This window comes from Hylaeus anthracinus, unplaced genomic scaffold (genome assembly GCF_026225885.1).
Source record: "Hylaeus anthracinus isolate JK02 unplaced genomic scaffold, UHH_iyHylAnth1.0_haploid 11994, whole genome shotgun sequence".
Lineage (NCBI taxonomy): Eukaryota > Metazoa > Arthropoda > Insecta > Hymenoptera > Colletidae > Hylaeus > Hylaeus anthracinus.
The window spans coordinates 11553373-11579581 of NW_026534341.1; the positions used below are offsets into that span (position 1 = coordinate 11553373).

Genomic DNA, 26209 nt, shown 5'->3' on the forward strand with positions numbered 1-26209 from the left:
AAAAAGCAAAAAATTCTTTCTCTATGTTTAACCTTCATACGCTTCTAAAATTAATTCCCACGTGTTTTTTATGCTCTTACTAACAAAAAAAACCGAGTAATATTAAGCTGTTCTGTATACAAAATCTTACAACTTTCGTCTGAACTAATATCCACTAAAGTTATTAAAAAGTTAGGAAAGTTGGTCCAACCTCCGTGCCTCGTCCTGCATATTTCTTCGTTACAATACTTATACTCATAAACAGTAGCATATACAAGAGTACAAGGGAGAAATCTTGATCTTTACAATTTTTTATTAGCTTCCATTCTTTTTGGAGTTCTCCTAGATCATCCATTGTCCATGAAACATACTACAAAAGTTAAAACACAATACCATTCTATTATAATAAATGCTTTCATTACTTGTCTTCTTTCTCTTCCGTAATTAAAATCATCTGAAAAGAAATACAAGTCAGATTAAAATTGTTCAAAGTAATAAAAACAAAGTCAAGGAAAGAAGAACAACTTGAACATATTGCAAACTCTTCGACTGTTGAATGCTGCATTAAATTGCATTTAATCGTGGAAACTATGTCGCATCTGTCGGTTTCTTGCAGGTATAATTCCCACAAGGATGAAGTCTAAAATAGGACGTTCCATTCTCTGGTATGAATTCGAACCTACGTGAATCATCCACTTCCCTATTTGACTGGAAGCCTGCAAGACGGTGAAACATTTTTCTCAACCGCGTTCTCGCCCGATACGTAGTTTCTTCCTCGATTGTTTATGCGGTTATTTATTCGAAGGTGTTCGGGGAATGCGTTTGTCACTCGACCAGCGAATTCGCTCTGTTCAATTCCCTGGTACCGAGAAATTCATTTAGAAAGTTACGCTGATTCGTCGCAGAGTCGGCTGAATGTCATCGCGTCAACCTCATCGCTCTTCATAATTCGGTTATTCTTGTCTCTGGACGCTGTTGGGACGTCGTGCCGAGATGTCACGTTCTCCAGCGATTTTTTCGAAAATGAACCAGCTCGAAAATTTCGTGCTCTCGTTACACTTCGCGACAAAAAGATAACGCGTTATGTAAATATAAGTTGATTTTAAAATTAAGGGCGGAAAGAGGTGCATATTTGGGAATTTTTGGGAGGAAAATGGAAAATGTTGGTTAGATACTGTCGCCCCCTCCGGCCAACAAAGCAAAAACTATGCAAAACTAGATACTGTCGCAATTTTTCCGTTTAAAAATACCTAAAATTGAAAAGTTGGGTCGTTGTCACTATTTAGATGAATATTGCACGGTGATCACTCTAGAACCTCAGAGCTGTGTTGTCAGAAATTGAAAAATCAAGCATTTTTGAATAATATATATTGCATGTATTGTACTCTGAATGTCACAATAAAATTTGCCCAGCTCTGCGTCATCTCGCAATGGTCGTTGAAAGAGCGTCAGTTCTTCAGTCATAAAGGGAATGAGAAGACACACACGAGTCGGGGGAGTCGGTGACTCGATCGAGCTCAATGATTGGTGAGTTCCGAGTTAACGGTAAATTAAAAGGTCCAGGTCTTACCGACGACAGTCGGAATGCATTTGACCCAGGAAGACGCGACACTTAATTCTGTTGTCTGATGACGCGCAAGGGGAGGGCGGAGTTGATACAGAGGCTTCGTGACTGTGATGTAGATCGGTCATTATAGTCGTTCGTTTGTTCGGTACCCCATGGCGCCAGGAAATGGAAAATCAATTGTCGTTTGAACTTTCTCGAGTCTCGAGAGTAAATTTAACTAGATACAGTGAAATAAGTAAATAGTAATAATGACGGTAAATGATAATATCAGTAATTAAATTATACATAATTGTATGTAAAGTCATTCGTGTTATAAGAAAGAAAGAGGTGTTGGTAGAAGATATTAGGTTGTCTCCAGAAAGTTCGTGTCAATTTTTAAGAAAACTTCAAAGACACATTTGAATTGTAATATATATTTATTGAATTACATAGGTACCACTTTGTTTCACAACTTTTTCACCTTTTAAGGGATGTACATATTAGGTAGACCGAAAAGTAATGTCGTTTCTTTTACATTAAATTCAAACTTTCCAATAAATTTCTATCTTTAATTCATTATATAATCCCCCTCAGTACAAATGTTCAATGCCAGAAAAATCAATGAGCTGATAAATGATAAACAAGTATTTAAGATGACAAAAACGACATTACTTTCCAGTCCGCCTAATATATATGTTATTTATTTTCAGCCATTTCGACATATTCAGACCTGCGCCATCTATCAAAAATCGGCATGGACTTTCCGGACAACCCAATATTTGCCTTATTATTTGTACCAACCGTGTTACATACAGTAAAAATTAATTTAGATTCTTAATGATTATGGTCAAGATGATATTCTTGAATTTAACATGGATTTATTAGTGATGTAATTCACCCTTTGGCCTACAACGACGAGTGAGACTCGTGATAAGGAATTTGAGGCATTAACACAAGTTCTGACCCGTGGTATTTCGTTCGGACTTCCTACCTTCCTGTTTACTATGACCCGAGCAATCGGGAGATAATGTGTAAGTCAAGGGGTTAACACATCGCGACTGGCAGATTTTACTTTTCTGATACCGAATACTGACGAAAATAATAAAATTCTGAAGCTGGACATCACAAAGTATCGTTAGGGCGAAGATAAAAATTACAAAATATGTTTTGAAATATGAATGTTGTAAACACGTAGTGTATAAAATAAAAAAATTTGCATTATTTGGAATAGAAACCAGGAATAGAATTTGAAGTGACGTGAATTCACGTCAGCGGTTGCGAATGTGTTAAAACCTGTGACTGAGGGATGATTAAGAGTTGTAAGTTTTCTTTGTGCCTAGATAAAAATGTTCATCATAATAAATAAATGGTAAGATCCTATCGGCAATAATATACTATTAATATATAATAAAATATGTGATATAATAAAATAATATCTTCCAGTATTACGTAGAACAGACGAAAGAAGAATATTTTTATTTAAAAGAGATGTTACTTTATTTTATGAACGATACTATGGGTTGTAGTGCAACAAGTTGGTGTCCAAATAATTTCAAAAAGCCCAACTAATAAATAAAATTGTTCCCTGCCTTGCCTCGAGAGGCTAGAGCCTCAGAGGCTGAACAGGCTCTCCTTGTCCTCGGTTAGGCCACGGCTGCGTCAAGATATCCCATTCGTGAAAGAGAAGTCCGGTGACCCGGTGCACACCGCCGCTGGAATAAGTTTCAGCTAAATATAGGTCGTTTTATAATTAGATTTCTCCGACGGGGTTGACGACTAGCACGGTCTACGAGTTCTGGACGTATGGAGAGGAAGATCTCGCTGAGCTCGCTTCCGAAGAAAGCTTCAATGAGTCGTGCCTCCGTTAACCCTTTGCACTCTTAGCATTTTTCGCTGTCTACGTTTAGTAACCAACAGATATTCGCGTGATTCAATGAACCTTGCGTGGACCATTAGAATAATCGCTGGAGCCATGGATTCTCTTGACAATTTTTCATTTATATTCATTATATTCATTTATATTCATTTTTAATCGCTACAAGCATGTCTTTATTTGTTACTTTTATAGCTTTCAATCTTATAAGGAAGAATGTGTTCAATCTATGTTCTTTTTGAGTGACAATCGATAGTACATATGATACTTATCAAGAATTAAATATTAGAATAATAGCTGGAGGCATTGATTCTCTTGACAATTTTTCGTTTATCTTCTTCATTTTTAGTCGATACAAGCATATCTCTATTGGTTACTTTTATAGCTTTTAATCTTATAATGAGGAATAATGTGTGAATCTATGTCCTTTTGAGCGACAATCGCTCAAAAGGACATAGTACGTATGATACTTATCAAGAATTAAATATTAGATCTACCGGAAAGTTCTGTCCGTTTTTAAAATAACAAAAAATAATAAATTCCTATACTTTGAATAAATTTTATTAAATAATATACTTTTTATCATTATTTATGTCATCTTGGCTGCATGATTGCAGTGTGTATATTGTTTTCAATGAATATGCGCGTACTTGTTAAAAACTTGTAACCGGAACGGTCAGAACTTTTCGGTAGACCTAATACTTCAAATATTTGACGTGAGTAAGAATAAAGCAAATAAGGAGTTTTGTTTGGGTAATTATAGTATCCAGCAGGTATTCGCGTGACACAATGAACCTTTGAATCTTTAGAATAACAGATGAGGATACGAATGCTCTCGACGTCATGTTATTAATCTTTTTAACTTTTGTATAAGCCTATAGAAATGTTGCTTTACGAGAATAATAATCATCGTAAGTACCAGTTCGCATATTGGAAACCAAGGTGATAGGCTTACAACAACACGCCACAACTTAAACTTCGCCAAGTGCGACGCAGATAAACCGACGAACCGTGTGAAACTGCATCTGCCCGGAAATGCAGGTACGCGTGCCAAATTTATGGCGGAATTTCCGCCCGCGGAGGACGGAAATGCATCATTTACCCGAGAAAATTGTGGCGTCGTAAGTTACGCCAGTTAAATAGCCGACTGCCTCTTCTTTTTTTCCCCGGTGGCGTTTGTTCAACTTTGGAGTTTCGTGCGAATATTTTATGCACAGAAAGCGCGTGAACGAACCACGATACGGCTTGACTGGTATCAACAGTGCTAGACGACAAATCAACAGCAGTTGCTATAGTTACAGCATTCAATGTCTGATTGCGACGCTGATTGTGTTATTTTTTATATTGTATCTGTGAAACAAATGTTGGCTTGTCCAGAAAGTTAGTTGCCATTTTTAAGAAAAATTCGAGGCTTAAGGGTGCGCAGGAACCAGAGCCAAACTTCGAGTTGACTTCAGCGGCAGTTGCGGAAATAGTAAGAAACTCCGGGACAAGGACAGAGAGGGCGATACAACAATTGCAGGAGAGACGAGGACAGGGGGATTAGGCTAGCATGATTCTTTTTTCCAGAATATTGAAGCAAAGAAACAATATTTTCTAATAATTCTGGTTTTAATATATTCGTTACACTTTGGCGGATGCGACTCCAAGTCCCGATTATGCTATTTCGCCCTTAAAACTTTATAAACAGTAACAGTACGTTTGCTATCTTCATTTTATTGTTTATAAAGTTTTAAGGCCGAAATTGCAAAATCAGGCCTTGGAGTCGCATCCGCCAAAGTGTAACGAATGTATTAAAACCAGAATTATTAGAAAATATTGCTTCTTTGCTTCAATATCCTGTAAAAGAAATCATGCTAGCCTAATCGCCTTGTCCTCGTCTCTCCTGCAATTGTTGTATCACCCTCTCTGTCCTTGTCCCGGAGTTTCCTACTTTTTCCGCAACTGTCGCTGAAGTCAACCCGAAGTTTGGCTCTGGTTCCTGCGCACCCTTAACGCTTTATAGGTCACTGGTACTCGTTGTTACCACTAAGAAAGGGGCGGGAATTTTGTATTTTTAAGTTTATAAAGTTTATGTTTATGTTTATAAGTTTATAAAAAAAATGCCCATGGAGCCCTATAAATCAGTGATTCCCAAAGTGGACGACAGCGTCCCCTAATGGGTGCTGCAGCGATTCAGGAGGGCGCTGATGGCCAATGTGTCAAAATAATTCAAATATTCTTAATTGCATTTCCTTCATCAAATTTAGTAGAACGTGGATTCAGTGCGGTAATTTTTTATTAATAAAACGAAAGAAACCAATTGCAAATAGTAAATCGCGGCGATTTAAAATTACTGCTGACGAAAATAGAGTCGAGGATTACTAAATTGGTAGCATCACACCAGGTTCATCCTTCTCATTAAGATGATTTCGAACGTTTTAACTTTGTTCTGTATTACTGTATTCTATTCCGAGTTCAATAAATAGTTTCATAATTTCAAAGTTCAATGTTTCTAATTTACACCTGTAAGGTTTTGTATAAATAAGACACACTTCAATTGTCCTCCTCCTGGACACAAACTCGGTATATTTCAATTAATCACCAGTTATAGACAATCGCAATGATCACACGCACACACCTTCTTTCGAACGCTCTCGAAATCCCTCTCTGTGTCTTTCTCCTGTCTCGCTGCTCCTATTTATGAGAGAGCGCGAGGCTCTCCCAATACACATATTACCCAAACTTATACAGTCCCTATACAGTCGCTTACACACCTTCCTTTAGTATATTTTACGAAAAAGGTAGAATTGCTATTAAAATTTAAAAAAAAATTAATTTCCAGGTGGCGCTAAGTAATATTTTTTCTGGAAAGGGGGCGGTAGGATAAAAAAGTTTGGGAACTACTGCTATAAATGGTTAATGACTAGTGGCGTTTCTGCATGGACCCAATGTTACCTCGAGCTTCGTTCTAAAGAAAACCATCGCGTTTCTTAATCATTGTTGGGTTCTTCTTGAAAGGAACGATCTGACACACCGTTCACGATGAACGGTTCCTTTCATGGGATGGTAAGAGCGCCAGGGATGGTCCTCCCCCCAGGCCTTGGTTCTCTAGGCTGTAACCAGGCTGCACATGCTAGAACGTCGCGTCGCGTCGTTTACTCGGGCCCATAAATGTCGTTTTCCTCGGACACGTGGCTGGTTACGTGCACCGAGTCAAGGAACAGTGCGCCTTTTACGATTAATCTTCGCACGACGGGCGCTGGCGGAAAGTTTACATCGATTCCAGCGGGCCGCTGAGATACGACACGTGTTGGAGGAATGGTATTATACTCGTCACGTAAACGCGTACCAGCGCGTACGAGTCGTCCCTCGGAGAGGACTCGGCTCGGTTCGTGATTGTTTGCTGGGATCGTCGGCATCTCAGCGATTGTTTGGCCAGCCGTAACTCGAGAACTGTGAGTACCGAAGTCGGGGAGATGCACGATGTTTGCGAGCAACTGGCTGAAGTCGAATCTGTGCCAAGTCAGGTTCGAGGGGGGTGAGCAGTTGGCATCACGCCGCCGCGAGCTGTTTTCTTCGCGGATTTTCACTTTCGAGAAATGCCGGGGTGGGGTGGCGTTGGAAAGTTTCCTTCGCTTCGCATTGATTATCGCATAGTCTCAAACGTAAGTTTGTGGGAATGTACGCGGGTGTCTAAAGGAAAAATAAGGCACGAAGATTCGAACCCACGATCCGAGGATCCATAGTCGACCGCTTTAACTACACGACCAATCACGTACCCTATGATTCGTGTTGTCGTTTGGATCCTTATTGTTGGATATGGAAGACGCGCATGCTACAGGGTTATCCAAAATAGTTTATAGGAAGTTTTTTTTTTTAAATAGAATAGATACTCTCTTTAATTTTATTAGTTTTTTAATTTAATTATCAGGTATTATCTATGACAATTATGTGTGAAAAACGATATCTGTCAAATAACTACCACGACCACGTTTACAGACATCAATTTGAAAATCAAAATTTTCGATAACATTTTGGTATATTTGCTCGTTTAATTCACCAATTTCATTTTAATGTTGTTTTTCAGGTCGTGAATTGTTGCTGGTTTGCTGGCATAAACTTTACTTTTCAAATAACTCCAAAGAAAAAAATCCAATGGGGTCAAATCACACGATCGAGGTGATTTGACCCAATTCACATCACCATTCCTTAAAATTATTCGACCATTGAATGTCGATCGCAATAAACTGATGTTTTCACGCGTTGTGTGTGGCATAGCTCCGTTTTGTTGAAAATAAGCATTGCTTATGCCGATTCCATTTCATTTCGGTCATAAATAATCAATAATCATTTCATTATAACGTGCACCATTCACTGTAACTGCATCTTCATTCTTGTTTTCGAAAAAGAATGGACCGATTACGCCTTTCGACCAAAATCCACACCAAACAGTAACCTTTTTTAGATGAAGTGATTTTTCTTTAATGGTTCTTGGATTTTCATCTCCCCATATGCGACAATTTTGCTTATTGACGTGTCCATCCAATGTGAAGTGAGTTTCATCGCTGATGATAATGTCGCGTGAAAACAATGCATCAATTGAACGATGTTCTAACAATCAATTAGCGAAATTTCTGCGTTGCAAATGGTCACGTTCTCTCAATTCTTGAGTTAATTGAATTTTGAAAGCATGCAAATGCAAATCTTTATACAAAATTTACCACAAACTGCCATAAGAAATACTCGATTCTTGAGAAAGACGTGGAATTGAAGTTGATGGATCATTAGCAACACTTTCACGAGCAGCAGCAATGTTTTCATTCGACCGAACTGTTTTTCGTCTGCCAGACTTTGGTTTATCATGAACAGATCCAGTTTCATCCAATTTTTTAACCAAATTTCTACTTATTTGCTCTGATGGACGATTATGTACGCTGAAAAAATCACGTAATTTACGATGGGTATTTTTTATTGAACACTGATTTTCAAAATAAATTTTAATCACTTTAACACGCTCTGCAATCGTATACGATTCCATAGTTAAAATTGTCTATTATTGTAGGTTAGAAATAAAAGAAATTGACAGCAAATAAACATTGGCCTTTGATAGATGTTCTCATTCAACATTCTAAAGGTACTTTTGGATAACCCTGTACATGTATTTGCGCACAAATGATTATGCTTGGAATGCAAGCAGTTTTTATTAGAAATGAGATATAATCCGAAATTGGACCGTGAATTTTTACGCAAATTCATATTTTCACAGATGCACGTAAAGATTGGTAATTTAAATGAAAATATGTCCTATCTTCCAGTCAGTGTATGTACATTTCTTCCTTTTTATTGAAGTATAACTTGCCATGGAGAATGAGGTGGGAAAGAGAATGCGAGTAAAGTAACTAATTTAATTACTTTTTATTCAACTTTCGGTTACTGAAAGGTATTCCGAAAATGCGATGTCAAAATTATTGCATCGTAAAATTTTCCATTGCGTCCAAGAAGTTACACTTCTAACCCGTGGTATTCCACGCACCCATTTTTTTTTTACTAAAATACGCGGATCTTAAAAAGGAAGCCTTGGAAACATGTATTTCATTCTTGAAATTTTATATATTTTTGCACTTGTGCCTTCGCATTATTGATTTTTCCACACTTCCACTTGTTAAAAGTGCATAGAAATTCTTTGCTGATCCTTTTCGTCGTTCATTATTCCAGCAAAAGTTTGCCCATCTCTGCTCAGTACCTCATATTAAATAGAATCAAGGGTGGCGCTATTCCCGAGCCCTTCATCGGCAGAAGAACTTGCTAATTAACGAGATGAATCTTTGGCGTTGGACTGAAGTTCTTAAGACTCTTTGTTTGTAACCAGTTCACTAAGTTTCCCTCAGGGAAAGTTCAAAATCTGATTATTAATACCGTGGCAGTCCTTAATTGTTTACGTGCTCGCTGTACGTGAGCTTTAACGAGCTTCGGTTTTATTTAGCAGCTGATTAAAGCTACTGTTTCGTGTATCGTCCGGTATATTATTTATTGGCTGTACAATTGGAGCATTGTTGCTTCGTTTTGACCATACGATTTGAATATTGACGCTTTATATCGATAACGCGATAGAATTATCGACGTTATGAATTTTACGTATTGACTGTATAATAGAAATATTGATTCTATGTATTGACAACGTAATAGAATTATTGGCATTATGTATTGAAAATAGAAAAGAAGCATTAATATTATGTATTGTGATTGTACAATAGAAATACTGAGATTATGTATTGACTACACAATAAAAGTAGTTAAATTTATGTGATTTATGTTTCATTTTGATTATAGTTTAATTAAGTAAATAGATCGTTTAATGACACGTTTGCATCATGTGTCTGAGTATCCCCATGAGAGATTTGAATAAAAACTTAATGTGTTTGTCATGGAGGGGTTGTGAGTGGATGAATATCGTCTGACTCATTCGGACAATTACTTTTTGTGGCAGACGAATTGATTTTCGATTGTCTAACCGCAATGTCTGATGGCGTACACGCAACTTTGCATGTCGCTCTTCGATTGACTCATATTTTGTCTTTGGTTACTATGCCAGTTCCATTTAATATGCAAGTTATCATGGAAAGCGAGGTTTCTATTATTTTTCTATCACTATGGGTCATTTTATATTATATGATATAAAATAGAACACAATAAAACACAATAATGTAATTTCATGATACGAAGGGTGAAATATTTGGTACAATATTACGTTTTCAATGATTCACACCTTAACCTTTTAAACGCGAAATGATGAGAATCCCGTTATGTCAGAAAAAATGCATGGCTCCGTTTGAAAAAGTAGCATTAAAAACTATGGTACCATGAAAAGATAATTCTTCATTGAACGGCGCTATTCAACTTTTTCCTTCATCAACTTTTTGTATCCCAGCTTAGAAAAGAGCCTCAGGTTGACCCAGTTTCCAGAATCACCCTGTATAGCATCTATAAAAGTGCAGAAAATTACATAAAATTGAATAGACGACCTGAAAGAAATTGCTCCAAAAACGAAGGGACATTTAACGGTCCATTGACACCTGCGAAGTTGGAAATTGAAATTTTTTCATCTCGCTGCTTGAAAGATTGTTCTTTTGCTAAAGATAAAAAATCAATTCCTTAAAAATCTGTAGACCATGAGAAGAACTAGATTCACTCTTAAACTGTAAGAGATTTATTTTGCTCTTGATCTTACTCTAGTATAGTGAAAGGTACACCAGCTACAACAAACCAAAACAAACAAAACTCGCCACACTACTAATGGTCATATCTAAAAATATTTCTAAACGACTTATTTATTAATCACAAAAGTCCTGTTTTTATCAATGTAATTGTTCAGTTGTAACAAAATTATAAACATACAGTGGGTGTAGAAAGTATTCGTACACCGATCAATTTCCAAAAAAACTATGTAAAATTGTAATTTATTAATTTATTTTTTATAAAGAATCACATTCTACATATTCTCGGAAATCTCTAGAATAGATAGAGTACAACAAAAAATAGCTATTTATGTAAGCTACGAAATTACAAAAAAAAAAAAAAAACAATTAATCGATAGAAATATTGAAGCAATAAGTATATGCACGGATCTTATGACGAACAATTTACAGTAGAATGTGTAACATAAGCATATCAGTTTATTGCTTCGTGGGAATTAGAAAACATTAAATTTCCAGTAAAAAAGACTTAAAAAATGCTCTAATAAAGCAATGAAAGAAGATCCTACCCTGAATAACATCGACATAGTTAATTTAATGTCTAGAAGAGTTGCAGTAATTTATATACGTTAGTTATATACGTTATACTGTTTAATTTTTAAAACTTCATTAAAAAAAAAGAAATTTATATTAATTTACAAGTATATAATACTTCCTTCGAGGAATTTCCTTCTAATTTTATAAATATTATAAATTAGTTATTCGAAGTGGGATCTTCTTCAATTCCTCTATTAGAAACATTTTTAAAAGTACTTTCCTGGAAATTGATGTTTTATAATTCGTACGGAGCAATAAACTAATGTCTTTACGTTACAAACTCTACTGTAATTGGTTCGTCATAAGAATCGTACAAATACTTATTGCTTCTATACTTTTATCCACTTTTCGCATTTTTTTGTTAATTTCACAAATTATATTAACTAGTGAATGTTGTTTGGACTATATCTATCTTAGAGACTTCCGAGAATATGTAAAATATCATTGATTATAAAAAAAAGAAGTTAAGAAACTACAATTTCACACAAAAGTTTTTTGGCAAATTGATAGGTGTACGAATATATTCTACGCCCACTGTAAGTCTATTCTTCACCCTCTCAAGTGTACATGTCCCTTTAATTGATTAGTACGACGAAGATAAACAAAAGTGAAAACAAAAAGGAAAACGCGGTAGAATGCGGTGAAAGGGATGGAACAAAGATAACGCGGATGAGTTTTTGGATAAACTTCATAAATCAACGCGAACAACAGAAACAATTTGGGATAGAATCGCCGTATTGTTTTTCCGGCGAGGGTATCTGACATTGAAACAAGAGAAACCACAAAAGGGAAGAAAGCTGGGATTCTCATGGCGAGTGAGGTATAGGAATTACGCTACTGAGCGTATTTATGCGTGTCGAAAAAGGCAGGATGTGGCCTCGGCACACCCTCGTCTGGACTTCCTCGAGCGACCAGTTCTATTCTTCCGTTGCCTTCGCCTTTATTCGTATCTTTTACGTCTCCTCTTTCGACCTTTACAAATTCTAGCCATTGTCAAGGCTAGAGAATTCGTGTAACCGTTGAACAAAGGGGCAGTTAAATTTCGTCATCGATACAAATTAGTGGATTTTGTAATTCTATTAGTAAAATAATGTGCTATTAAAGGGTTTTCCATAATAGTTTGAAAAATTCTGTTTCTTTTGTTTTTTTTTTTTTAGAGTTAACTTTCAAAATGATGGAAAATCAATGACTTGATTCGTTGAAACACCATGCAATTTAAGACTTTCAAAGAAATATTTATCGACTGTACAAACAATATTTATTTCAAGAAAAAGTTACTCTATATGTTTTGTAATTTATACGACACGTTGCTAGAGTAAACGTGATGCATAACTGTAGTAAATATAATCTGTCGCTTAATGAGCAAGCATTTAATTCGACATCCTTAAGCAACCTTCTGTACTTAATTGTTAAGGGAGCAGTCTGGTCCAGCTAATGTATTTTTCTAATGCCTATAACTTCCAGATATAATTAATTTTTGTTATTGAAACTTTTTTTTACATATAAAGGGACGTTCAAAGAAGAAAGTTTGACCGAATCCTTTCCTTGCGACTACTGTATCTATATATGTATACATTCAATTTAAATCTACACTGTCAAATTTTCTTCTTTGAACGTCCCTTTATATGTAATAAAAGTTTCAATAACAAAAATGCATTATATCTGGAAGTTATATGCATTAGAAAAATACATTAGCTGGACCAGACTCCCCCCTTAAATGCTTGAATAAATACATATCTGTACATTTTTTTAGAGGAGACGAATTCCAAATAAAATTTGGAAACCATCTATCCGAACTCTCGTTAAATATCTATATTATTTAAAGCCTACATAAAAGCCTACAAAAAACCTACCGAGTGTACACAATTGTAATATTAGTTCCAACAAAGAGTTGCTCTACATAATTCGCATGACATGTTGCGAAAGCAAACGTGAAACGAGCTCGCTTTGAATCAGTCGCGTGTACCAAGCGACAATTTTTCATAGTGTTTTCCTTCCGTTCTATAAACTGTCGACAAATGTCCGTCGCGATTCAGACGACTCGTATAAATATCAGTCGTGTCGTTCGTCGCGATGAATACAAAATTTAAACAAATAAGCGACTGCCCGCGGAAATAAATGCTGGAAAATGGTCTCCGATCACGAATATCTGTTATAAACATTTCTCATCGCAGCGTGGAATCATAAATTCGTCCGAACAAATTTTTAATCTCGATTATTCATTGTTTCTCCATTGGATATCAATCACGGCGCTGACCAGAGCATTTTTTTTCACCTTTTAGGGATTGGCAACTGCAGATTTTATACACAAATTTACTTTATCAATAAAATTTTTACTTTTTACGCAAAATTTTATTTTATAACAAATCATACCACGTTGCTGGTCACGTCACTCAGAAACAATTGACAGGACTTTTCATTGAGGAACTAAAAAAATTAATTCCAACAGTGAGGCGGTAATGAAAATAAATTTGGATAGGATTTGTGAATTTGGAAGGATTAAAAAAATTAAATACTTCGACTAATGTTAGACTACCTAATCTACAACAGTCTCGAGACAAAATTTGAATTTCGTGAACATTGTCACGAATTTTAATCTGGCAGCCAACGTGATACGGAGTGTTTCGATAATGATGGTATAACCAGACAATGTGTACTTACTTATGAAAAATAAATCAATTGTGCAGGGTAAAATTCTATCGTATACCTAAGGCTTAAAGAAACTCTGCACACCTTATACATGTTCTTAAATATATATGTAAATAAAGATATAAATAATTTGTTATTTAGATGTTGTTCTCTTACAATTAATCGTGAAATAATAGCTTGGTCGGGGCATATTTGGTTCTGACTTGAGTTAAGCGATCAGCAAAGTGTTAACGGTTGGCATTGCAACGAACGGATACTAATCGATACTTATCATCCGTCGCGCTGGCGGAAATTTCTCATTTTATTCCGGAAACGTGGCTGTCGGACATTACCGATCCCGACACGGTCAGTCGAAATGAATGGCCAACGATAAATCTTGCATCGTGGTTTCGTTACGATGCAACTGCAGCTAGGATGCACGTGAACACGGCACTGGTTCGCGCAATTTCGAGCCCTGGAGGACCCTGGTAATTGTTGTTTCGAACAAACTCGAACGTAATCCATTAATACACGGGGCACGGTCCGATCGATGCCAACCGTCGAGAAGGGGGCTAATTTCGTCAATGAAAATCAATCGAAAATGTGCTACGAAACTTCTTCTTCTCCAACCACAAAATATTAACGATACCGATACTCTTACAAAAATAATTCTTAAATAATCTGCTATAAAAATTATTACAAATGGTGTATACATATACAGTCAGACGCATGAGTATTCGTACCTTTTCTGTTTATTGGAAAAATTTTTCTGAACTAAATGGTTCATGTTTCATTATGAATATGTACTTGACACATGTGTACATATTTATAATGAAGAATTTATTTGAGCACATCAAACTTGTTATTTAATTTAGACAAATTTGTTTAATGGATATAGAGGGTACAAATATTTACGGAATTTTATTAAATATATGTGTAAATAGACCAATGAAAATGTAAATATTTTAATTTCACATTAAGTTTCTTTAACATATTAACATACATGTCATCTTAAAAGTACGTATATAATATTGTAAATAAATTTGACACCATGTTAAATTGTAATAGTTGACCAGTTTGATAACAAAGGTAACCATGGACGAGAAAGGAAATATCAAGTATCGAAGATGAATTTTACAAATATAAGGAAAGGTTTATTATTGAGTGCTCATCTATTTCGTTTTCTATTGGTATTCTTGAAATGGAGGAAGTGTGACAGTGCGTGAAGTCTCTTTGTCAGTGAATTCGAACTAGTGCAGCTACAGATGTTCTGTTTCTTCTCTGAGAAAAGACCACGGTCTGTTTAACGTTCTACTTTCTGGATTGGAAGAGTTCTTTCAATGAATTCTTGGCCTTCCTGCTCCAGGATCCACGAATATCTTCGCCGTTGACGATACGGATAAAAGTACGAAATCGTACGCAGCATTCATTTGCTTCGTCTTCCCTGGGATCGTCAGGTCCTCCAGACACCGGAAACTTTCCGGAATTCCGGAAGCGCCGACGGCACGTGATTCGAATCACTTGGCCACGAAATTTTGCGAAACTTGCTTTGCTGCTACGAAACATCAAGATGGTTTGTTTGAACCAGGATTCGAGTTCTTATTAATCGTGTATTCTTAGAGCTTGGGATCTTCAAACTACGTAGATTCTTTAAATCAATTACAGAGTCCTGGAGACAAATCGTCAAATATATTAGAGTTTCGATCAATTCTCTAGTTGACTTGAAATAAAATAATTTGAAGAAGTTTAAAGATTTCTATCTCCAAGCATGTTTATTAATAACACTAGTTTACACCCAAAATGTACATTCAATGCCACAATATTCTTCTTATGTATTTTGGCCTACTAAACTCGAAAATTGCAAGAAAAAATTGCTCTATGGATAGGTTTTTTTTATATGAATTTTTGAATTCTTCTTCGATTTTTTCTGACATACCTTCGCATTTTAGGCCATATCTCGAGTTAGAAACGTCCGATTGGGTCACACAAGACGCCATTTTAAAGGTAATCGAATTTCCAACAATTACTTTTGACATTATTTTCCAATCGGTTCAATAGTTTAAGTGTTACGAGCCAATATATATAAGAAACTTTGATTTTTTCGGCTAAAATAGAACACGAATATTTCTTCCATCGCCATGGAAAAATAGAAATTGTCAAATTATGTCCAGTTTCTTATTGTTTACGTATAGATCGCACTTTTACGAAAAAAACAAGCTTTTGTTAAAGAAAGTCTATGGATAAATACCGGAGTTATGAACAATTGAGTAAAGGTACAAAAATCCCAATTTTACTCTGTTTTTGTATTTCTTTCCTATTTATATAGGAAACATTTATTTAATTAATTTCGATTAGAAATAATTTCGGCCTTTGCTTTGTCTTCTGTTATTCGTTGGGTTCGTTTCTCTGATAAGAAACCAAATGTAGTCTCCCAATATTCTTTTTAATCTATAATTCATTGATTCCAAATTGATATTCCCTTTAGGATTAACGCATATAATTCTCTAACGTTGATCTCTACCGCTTCCAGGATAAAATTCCTAGGGGACAGTTCGTTAAATCAAAAACGCATTCATGCTCGGTGCAGGTGCTCTAGGTGGAAATAGTTCCCTCGGTGGAATTTTCCGCCTATATCCCACGTCGCGTTATTAATACTATCGGTAATAGCAGCGCGAATTTTCGTCCATTACGAAGGCAATCGCTCGTACCGTTTCGTTGAGTGGCAACTGCCTGGTTAAATGCACGTCGAGCGAGCTGGCTCAGTGGTTTGCGGATTGCTAATTAGTTGTCTCTTTCGGTCACGTATTGTGTCCCGCAACGTGTCGTTTGGTTTGGTCGGCTGGGGCCCACCAGGAAATTAGATTCGCGGTTTGGGATTGTGTTCTTATATATCAGTCCAATAAGCTTAGAAGTTAATGTATTTGAATGGTGAAAAAACCTTTTCTTCTCGTTTAAAACAACAAGTGCAAATAAGAAAGAGGAAATTATAATAGTAACGGACACTTGCGATGTATGATTATTTGTAAATCAAAATGTGATGTGAAGAAACAAAATAACTGGACCATCGGATGCAATAATCCGTGTACACAAGATTAAGTATCTCAAGGAACTAATCAAACAGAAATTCTATTAAATCAGTCGCTAATTACAAAGTGATAGATACGACATGAAATAAAACCATCAAAAAAAAAAAAAAAAAAAAAAAAAATCGCTCAACTAAACCGTGATGTGACGGCTTGGAAAGAGTACATTTTATTTTGAAATTTGGATATTTATATAACATTTAATTAGGTTGATACATAATGCTAACGAAGAACAACTAAACAACATCAAAAATAATAATTTAATAGTTAATACACTGACACATGACACGAATAGACGAGCCTAACTCGTCATTGTGCGTTAAGGGGTTAATATAGTATGCAAGGTTAATGTAGTATGCATCGCAGTGTGACGGAACCAAGATAAACTAAAAAATCATGTATCTTGAACTGTATCGTTATAAAAATACATATCTTTTTTTTTAATGAGGGAACGGGGGTTCATTATTGCCACGAAGAAGGTAGACCAATGCAAAGTGTCCAACGAATTGGTCTGACGGATTTGCATTGCGGTCATGGCTGTCGATATCCGCCGTAGATTCCGCCAGGCGATTTCCGGTTACGCAAGACGTTTGGGGTACCGTCGGATGGCCAGCGGAAAACGAGACGTGAACAGAATAACCCCGGCCAGCAGAGAATAACACGGACTGCAAGAAAAGGAGATTCGATTCGAGCATTTTCACACAAACTGTTCCTTTTCCTTGGCTGAACTCTAAACTCATTTCCGAGCGGTTTTCGAACGGAATTGGAATAAACTGATTTCGCGGATCGCGGCAGCCTTTTCGTTTTGACCACTCTCGCGTTTCGTTACGATTTTTAAATCTTTGGATCGCAGAAGAAATTCTTTATACTTTTACGAATACTATCACAATGTATGACTGGTTGTGCACGTTCAAGAGCAGAGTAACAGGTTGATAATTATTTTTGAGGAGTCGAGGTACCACGTGGTTCTTTATCATCTTTCAATACTGGCAATGGACCAAATTAACAACATTTAATAATTAACTGATATTGAGAGTTTTATTACTCCACCTATGCTTTATTCACTAACTGATCTTTTGTAGTGTCAAAGTAATGATTTAAATCAGTGAGCAATATTGAAAGTGTTGATATCATTCTTATATAATATAGTATTTTATGTGAACTCATTGACACCATAAAACTTTGATCTCGACCATTCTCTCTCATGCCGTATCAGTAAAACAATGTCAAAAGATATCACTAAATGAAGAATTAATAAATGTCTGAATTTAAATAAGATAATGACTACGTTACACATTCGGCTGAATTTCTTTTGTGTCACCTTGCACATTAACCTTTTCACTGACGAATTAATATTAAAGATAGTAAAAGCGTATGTGCTAAAGATATTTCAAAATTCATGTTTCAATAATGACACTTGTGAATCTCATAAGGTTTTTGTGTCTGACGTATTTTCAGTATCGAATCATGATATTTATTTTTGCAAAAGTCTCCAATAGTCAAATGTTTATTTTAATTATGGTTAGTCTATTGTTAAAAGAAATAGAAATATTAGGTGGACTGGAAAGTAATGTCGTTTCTGCGAATCACAACACTTGTTTATCATTCATCAGTTCATTTACTTTTATCGATCTGACATTGAAAGTTTGCAAAAGGCTGTTGGTAACGAGGGTGATTACATAATTGATTAAAAATCGAAACTAATTAAGAATGTATTTGTTTGAATTTAATGTACAAGAAATGACATTACTTTGCGGCCCATCTAATAGTATTGTCATGATATTTGTAACATACAAACATATAACAGTAATTTTTATCTGGAAACTACCACTCTGAAAACAAACGTTGTAAAATAAAAAAAAAATGATGTTCCTTGTTAGTCCTGAATTGTTCTTTCAACGTTCTCCATAATTCATCTCTTGTCAACTTCATGTATGCTTTAGATAGAACACTGTATCGATTCGTAGTCTCGATAATGTATAGCTTCATGTACCAATATCTGGCAGACGTTATTTCTTACAAAATTAGAATTTTAATAGGAAATATGCAAAGTTAGCGATAAACGCGTTAGCATCAGAATGATGTACACCTACGTTAGCCACAGGGATCTATAATCTACGATCCTGGAAACGAAGGTTAAAATCGAAGAGAATCGAGTTATTTTCCATGTTAACTCCGAACTGCTCTTTTTAATAGCTTGTATAAATCTCACCCGATTTCTTTCAATTCAATTGTCACAAAAATTTGTTGTTGGGAATAACATGACTCGTAACAATTATTATTTGAGGATGTCACACATCTACCATAACTAGAGTGCAAGTTATGTTTCTTGTTAATCCTGAACTGCTTTTTTTAATATCTTGTATAATTCTCATTCAAGCTCGTTCAATGTAACTACCACTGAATCTTCGTCCTTGCTCAAAACTTGGCTCGTAAAAAGTAGAACTCAGAGAAATCTAAAATCCATCATCTTGAAGACGAAGATTAAGTTTATCAAGTTATGTTCCTCGTTAATCCTGAACTGCCTTTTTTAATACCTTGTATAATTTCCACCCAATCTCTTTCAATTTAACTATTATTGAAATTTCATCTTTCCCCAAAACTTGATTCGTAAAAAGTATTATTCAAGGATGATACCTACCATAACCAAGAGACATCTATAATCTACCGCCCTGAAAATGAAGATTACATCTAAGTTTATCGAGTTATGTTCCTCTTTAATCCTTAACTGCCCTTTTTTAATACCTTGTATAATTCCCTTGTGTAATTCCCAATCTCTTTCAATTTAAATATCATTGAAGTTTCGTCTTTACCTAGAGGATGACTCGTAAAAAGTACTGTTTGATAATAATACACGCTACCATAACCAGAGTACAAGTTATATCACTTCTTAATCCTGAAGTGTTGTTCTTTTTAATAGCTCCTACAATCCACACCAAATCTCATTCAATTTAACTGAAATTGCAGTTTCCTTTACCTAAAGGCTTTACCTAAAGGATGACTCGTAGAAAGTATTATTTCATTTTCAACATCCGAGTAAGGAAAGAGATTATCCGCCATTAAACCGTGTCTTCTCGAAAGGATGCTGGGGATTGAAACACCTCGCGCGTGTAGCGAATCCCGGACATCGAGAGTTCTACCATGCGACTCCAGTTTGGCGCAATTAGTTACCATTTAACCCCTACACGTATATCCAGCTTGGCCCGACGAAGTTTGTCACGGGGCTACAACTAACGGCCGTTAACAGGAGGAGAAGGCCGGTTAGTAGGTTAAAGCGAATGTCCAGGGGTGAAAGTCCACCGATTGCGTTCCCGCGAGAGCTTTCGGAGAGCTCCAGACCGAGCATAATGGGCCACTGCAGTGTCTTCCAGTTAGCTGTCGCCTACTCTTCAATTAAACCCAGTTTCGTCCAGTCTAATTACCTTCCCGCTCTGTCAGCTACACGTGTATCCAACCTGAAACGGAGCACTCCTCATGGTCACGGGATTTGCACTTTCATTATCCGCAGAGACTCGACATTGTAGTTTATTACTTTGAGCGTTGCAGAACCTTATATGCTTGAAGTTGTTTCGTAAGTACCCAGCCTTCTTCAGGATGCTGGATTACAGGTCCTCGTTGATAAGATTGCCAATCTCCGACACTGCCAGGTTTAGTAGCATCTTTGTAAATCTGGTTAATTAAAGGAGAAGCAAAGTTATTAGATTTTGAGATTGATGCTGCGAAACTATTATCTACAAGAATTTTCATAATTTTATGAATAAGATTAAATTGGTATGTATGAGTTTTGAAATTGTAGTCACAAGGTATTTAAAAAGGTCCTAAATATTCTTTGTCTTTATGATATTACGATTAAAAAAAAATATATCAAATGCAGGACAGTAGCGGTAGATAATTTATTCTTTGTAATTTTTACACGAGGAAGAACTTTTCTTACATCACGTTATTTGCAAATCATAAAAAAAAAAACAACAAACATTTAACCTGTATTACACCCCTCTGAAACAAGAACAGCTACAGGTGACTCTAAATCTATAAATTCTGCAGCTTAGTACTCATTCTATGCTCTCTCTTCCTAACACTCGCACAGCTCTCTTACATTCACTTCTTCTAAATAAATAAATCGATAAGGATCAAAACTGACCTCTGCAGAGAACTAGCTCGCGGAAAAAGCAAGTTGGACCCCGATCGATGTCCGTGACGGAAGTACCAGTCGAATCCAGAGCGATTTTTTAGAAAATAAAACGTCCTGACCTAGATACGTCGCAAAATGGCGATGACCGATTTTTACACCGAAGTCTTCAATTTCTGACATCGAGAATAAAAGGAGGATGGAAAGGAGGAAGATAGCTTGCGAAAATCTCCAAGGGGCAGTAGAATCGTCGAAAGAAGCTACCTTTTTCTTTTCGTGTCTTATCTTCCGGCAGAGAGAAGCAATAGAAGAGTTGGCAAGGACACAAGCGAACCGGAAACCGGGTCAACGAGGTCAAGTGTCCAGTCGATCGGAGTAACCCTCGTTAAGAGACTTTAATTCGTGAAACTACGGCACGCCGATACAGCGGAGAACATGGACAATTGCGGTTCGAGTTGAGTGTGTTTCCCTAGTACTCTTTTATTTCCCACGAAAGTCTCGCTGCACCTGACGGAGCAGTTGAGGACATTACTTCGGTTCAATTGTTAAAATAGAATAGAAGGTATAGCGGTCACGAAAGTACGTTATTAATTTACTTCCAATTTCAGCGCTATGTAAATTAAATACGAGTGACGTTAATAACCCAGAAATAGATCCACGCGATTATCATAGGCGGGTACGGATATAGTAATGCGATTAAATGGTTCGCAAGAGCCATAATGAGATTAAGACCTTGCATTATGAAACACAAGTGTCTTCCTCGACGGTGCAGATAGAGCATAAATTTTAATCAACTCGAAAGTAGTGTGCACTTAATTAAACCATTCACTATTCTAAAACAGAATGTAACGTCAGCTATTTGAGAATTTTCAAGTTAAACTCCGTCAATATTGAATTGCAATCATAGAAGAGTCATGCGATGGTCAATCTTTGTTATCCACTCAATTTCTTCATCATCGCGTTTGCGTGCCTCGACGATTTCCATTGTACCTCTCTAGTAATAATTTACATTTAGGAAAGGATGCAGACGAAATGACTGATTTGTATTCTTATTGCAGCTGTATAAATTATGTAAATAGCATTCATATTCTCAAGGTATATGCTTAATTTTCAGACTTAAACATTTCGTCATATTTGAGAGTTTTTATTGGGGAAATTATTGGAGGGATTAATTCCAAACTTTTAACATATCTTCATAAGTATTTTGTCGAAGTTTAGACATTTTTTCGAGTATAAACAGTCAAAAACATATATATAAAAAATATATTTGTTAATATACAGTCAGTCTCATAAATATTCGTACCCTATATTGAAGAAATTTGTTTAAATTAAATGGTAGATTTGATGTTTCCAAGAGGATGTTTGTATAAATATGTTGATGTATATATGAATTGTTATAAGTTTATTCATATACATATTTAGAATGAAAAATTCATTTCGTACTATTAAAATTATTATTTAATTTAGTCAAACTTCTTCAATAGAGGGTACGAATATTTATGGGATTGACTGCATGCTCTACTACTCTGTATAATGCTGTACTATGCTGCATTATGCTATATTATGCTATTAATAGACTGCGGATATTTATGCATTTATAGGAAATTTGAATGTGCAAGAACCTGCAAAATGCAAACAAAATGCATAAATATAAAAAGGATTGAAAGTAAAGTTCATGTTATGATATTTTCAGAATAAAATATATTCCTATTTAGGTTCAATTTTTGTAAGGACGTTCGAGATTTTATTTAGCATAAAGATCCGCAGTCTAGTTATTAATAATGATATATTATTGTGTATGATGCTATACAATGTAATATTCTGTTAAAGGGGGTATCCTGAATTAGGAGGTTTAAAAAAAGCGGTTTTTCGTGAATTTTTTTAGGATGGAAACAAATAATTAATTCTAACGAACTGTTTATCCTATTTTCACACATATTTGTCTAGTCTGTACAAATTTTTTCAACAAGAAATATCCAAATTGAGTCGACTGTGACGCACATTTGTAGAGCACCTCACAATTAAAATCTCCTATCGGCGGGAATGATGCAAGTCGTAATTCTGGTTTGACACAAAAAAAATCAAAAGAAATTTTCATTTTCATACATTTTTCTTTTATGTGAACTAACAAATTTCATATAAAAAAAAATTTTAAACAACTTTTTTATCGAGTTAAAGTGATTTTTTTTACCCAAAGAACTCGTTCTTTTTTCAAACTTGCAGTAATTTCACATTTCACCATTTTTGCAGGTTTTTCTTAGTTCACATAGAAGAAAAATGTATGAAAATGAAAATTTCTTTTGATTTTCTTTGTGTCAAACCAGAATTACGACCTACATCTTTCCCGCCGATAGGAGGTTTTTATTGTGAGGTGCTGTACAAATGTGCGTCACAGTCGACTCAATTTGAATATTTCTTGTTGAAAAAATTTGTAAGGACTACTCAAATATGTATGATAATAGAATAAACAGTTCGATAGAATTAATTATTTCTTTCCATCCTAAAAAAATTCACGAAAAACCGCTTTTTTTTAGACCTCCTAAATCAGAAGACCCCACTTATATCACCTTGTACCAAATAACTTTTATAAAAACATTTTTCCGATAGTTTCATTCCCTCTTTAGGTATTTCACCACTCCACTTCAAATGATACACCCTGCGTATCATTGATTAGTCAAGTCCTACATAATATTGCCCCTATCTGATATTCTTACTGTTGAACTTGTTACTCTGTTTGGGATGGAAAATGATTTCCTTTTGTACCACAAATCACGGAACAACTTATCATGCACGAATTGATATAATATCGTTGTTGGGCTTTTACAATGGAAAAACAACAGAACTAAAAACAAAAACGCGCGGACAAGGAGCCCGTCATCTGAATATACACATGCTGACGCGCTAATTAGCCGCGAAATTCAACACTTACCATAAAACGTGAACTTTAACAGCCCAAATTTCCATTCTTATCCTTCGACTATGAACGACAAAAGCTCAAGAGAACGGGCAAGGTATTGACACTATCTGGAGAGTCGACTGTGCAGGAAATTGAATCCAGTATCTTTGCATTTGCGGGTGTAACGTGTCGCTTTATCCGCGAAAAAGTTGGCACGGTAGCAATCGAAAGCGCGAAGTCGGCGGCGTTTTTTCTTCTCGCGAGCATCTTGTTGTCTTGAATCCGGACCAGGGCGGAAAACTTGGGAAAAGAAACTCGGTCACGGCTGTCGAAGATGATAGCGCAGCTGTGCTCGACGCAATTGGCGGCGCAGCAGAATAGCTAAATGCCGCGGAGGGCGCTTCTACAAAAGAGATTGTTGCTCTCGACGTTAAACGGTTTTGTATGCGATAAGCGCGTACCGAAGGGGACGCCACTCTTCCACCTCCGTTCCTTTCTTCCTTCTCCACCTTTTCTCTCGGAATTGTCGTTTCGTTTTCTTTTATTGCACCGTGGAACACCGGCCATAAACACGCGTACATCTTCGTTGAATGGTCGGCCGACAGGGGGGCCAGACGAAGATGGGTGGAGTTATTGTTCTTAGCAGCCGCGGACGTTGCGCTGGAACTGAGCAAAATGCTAATTGAAGAAAAAAGTACATGTATTTACGTAATTCATTTCTCCTGACGAGACGCGGTGGTTGGACTGGTAATTTACCTTGTGGCCCAATTTACACGTTCGGAGAAAATAGTTTCGAAAGAAATTAACGAAACGGCGACACTTTCAGCTAATAACTGAATTCTTCATACAATTTATACAGGGTGTTCCAGGATCGGTGGTACAACCGAGAGGGAGGTGATTCTACATGAAAAAACAAATCGAAAATAAGGAATAACATTTTTTCATTTGAGGTTTCGTTCTTGAGGAAATCGATTTTGAATATTAAGCAAGTACGGGTACACTTAACTATGGCCTAGATAGATGGATCTCGATACAGACTTTAAATTCACTCTAAATCCGTAGACAGAAATGATTAATACGCCACATCATCTTGATATTAATGATATGAATACTACTTATAAGTGTCATGTATGTGAGTACTACTTGTAAGTGTCATATGTACAAACATACATACGACTTGTATCGGGATCTATCCATCTAAACCATAGTCACGTGTACGCGTACTCGCTGAATATTCATACCGATTTACTCAAGAACGAAACCTCAAATGAACAAATTGTATTCTTTATTTTCGATTTGTTCTTGTTTTTTTTTTTTTTTGCTTTTTTTTACGTAGAATCCCGTATATTTAGTTTCAGACATCATCTGAAGTGTATTTTACGTGTGCGCAGATTTTTAAATGAAATTCAATCAGATTTAATAAGACGACTCGGGATTATGAAATTTTGTTAATACAATTTGGTAAAAATATTTTAAAGACTTCTAACAAGACTATCAACATGAAAAGATCTATTTTTCACCCAAAATAAAATGTCACTCGAGTGTTCACCATGAGTACGCCGATCGTAGTATTCTGTTATTAAAAAATAGAATCTTGAAGCTTCTTTTGGATAATCCTTTAGGATCAATAATACAAGCTGGAGAAGTATCGAAGGTTCATCGACTCTGGTCGAGGAAAGAGTAACCTGACCGGGTATGCTAGGATTGGCCCAAAAATACCTCAGCATCGAATGACATTCCTCGATACATTATCTTCTATAAATGGTAGTGCAACCGATGACGCAGTCGCGTTCAACCGGTTTTGGTAGCGAAAAGGAAGAGTTCGTGGAACAATGCCAGAGAAATCGTCCATTCGGTTGATGCCCATACTCGGTTTGTGTTCGTTTAGCCGAAGTTTAAGGAAACTGGATTGCTGCAAACAACACTGTACTTCCACAGTATACATTATCTAAAAAATACAAATACATGGTTCTCCTATTTTACGTTTATATCTAAGAAACAATTCAGTAATTCTATATTCTCCACATTATCATAAATAGACATTAATTCAAACCCACTGGTTCAAATACTATTACAAATATTAATATTATAGTATTATAATATATATATTCAGTAATTCTATATTCTCCACATTATCATAAATAGACATTAATTTAAACCGACTGGTTCAAATACTATTACAAATATTAATATTATAGTATTATGATATATATAAGTATTAATATTTGTACATTTATTAATAATTTCACTCGAAAAATAATCAGTTCTTAATAGTTATACATTCTTCATATTAGTAAACAGTT

The 26209-nt window shown here is 35.8% G+C and overlaps 1 protein-coding gene across 2 annotated transcripts in view; it reads left to right on the top strand.

Annotated features, from left to right (window-relative positions):
• The window catches only part of LOC128888555 (matrix metalloproteinase-2), a 206621-nt gene that overhangs the window by 29881 nt on the left and 150531 nt on the right, over window positions 1–26209 (top strand). The gene's annotated exons all lie outside the window — the stretch shown is intronic.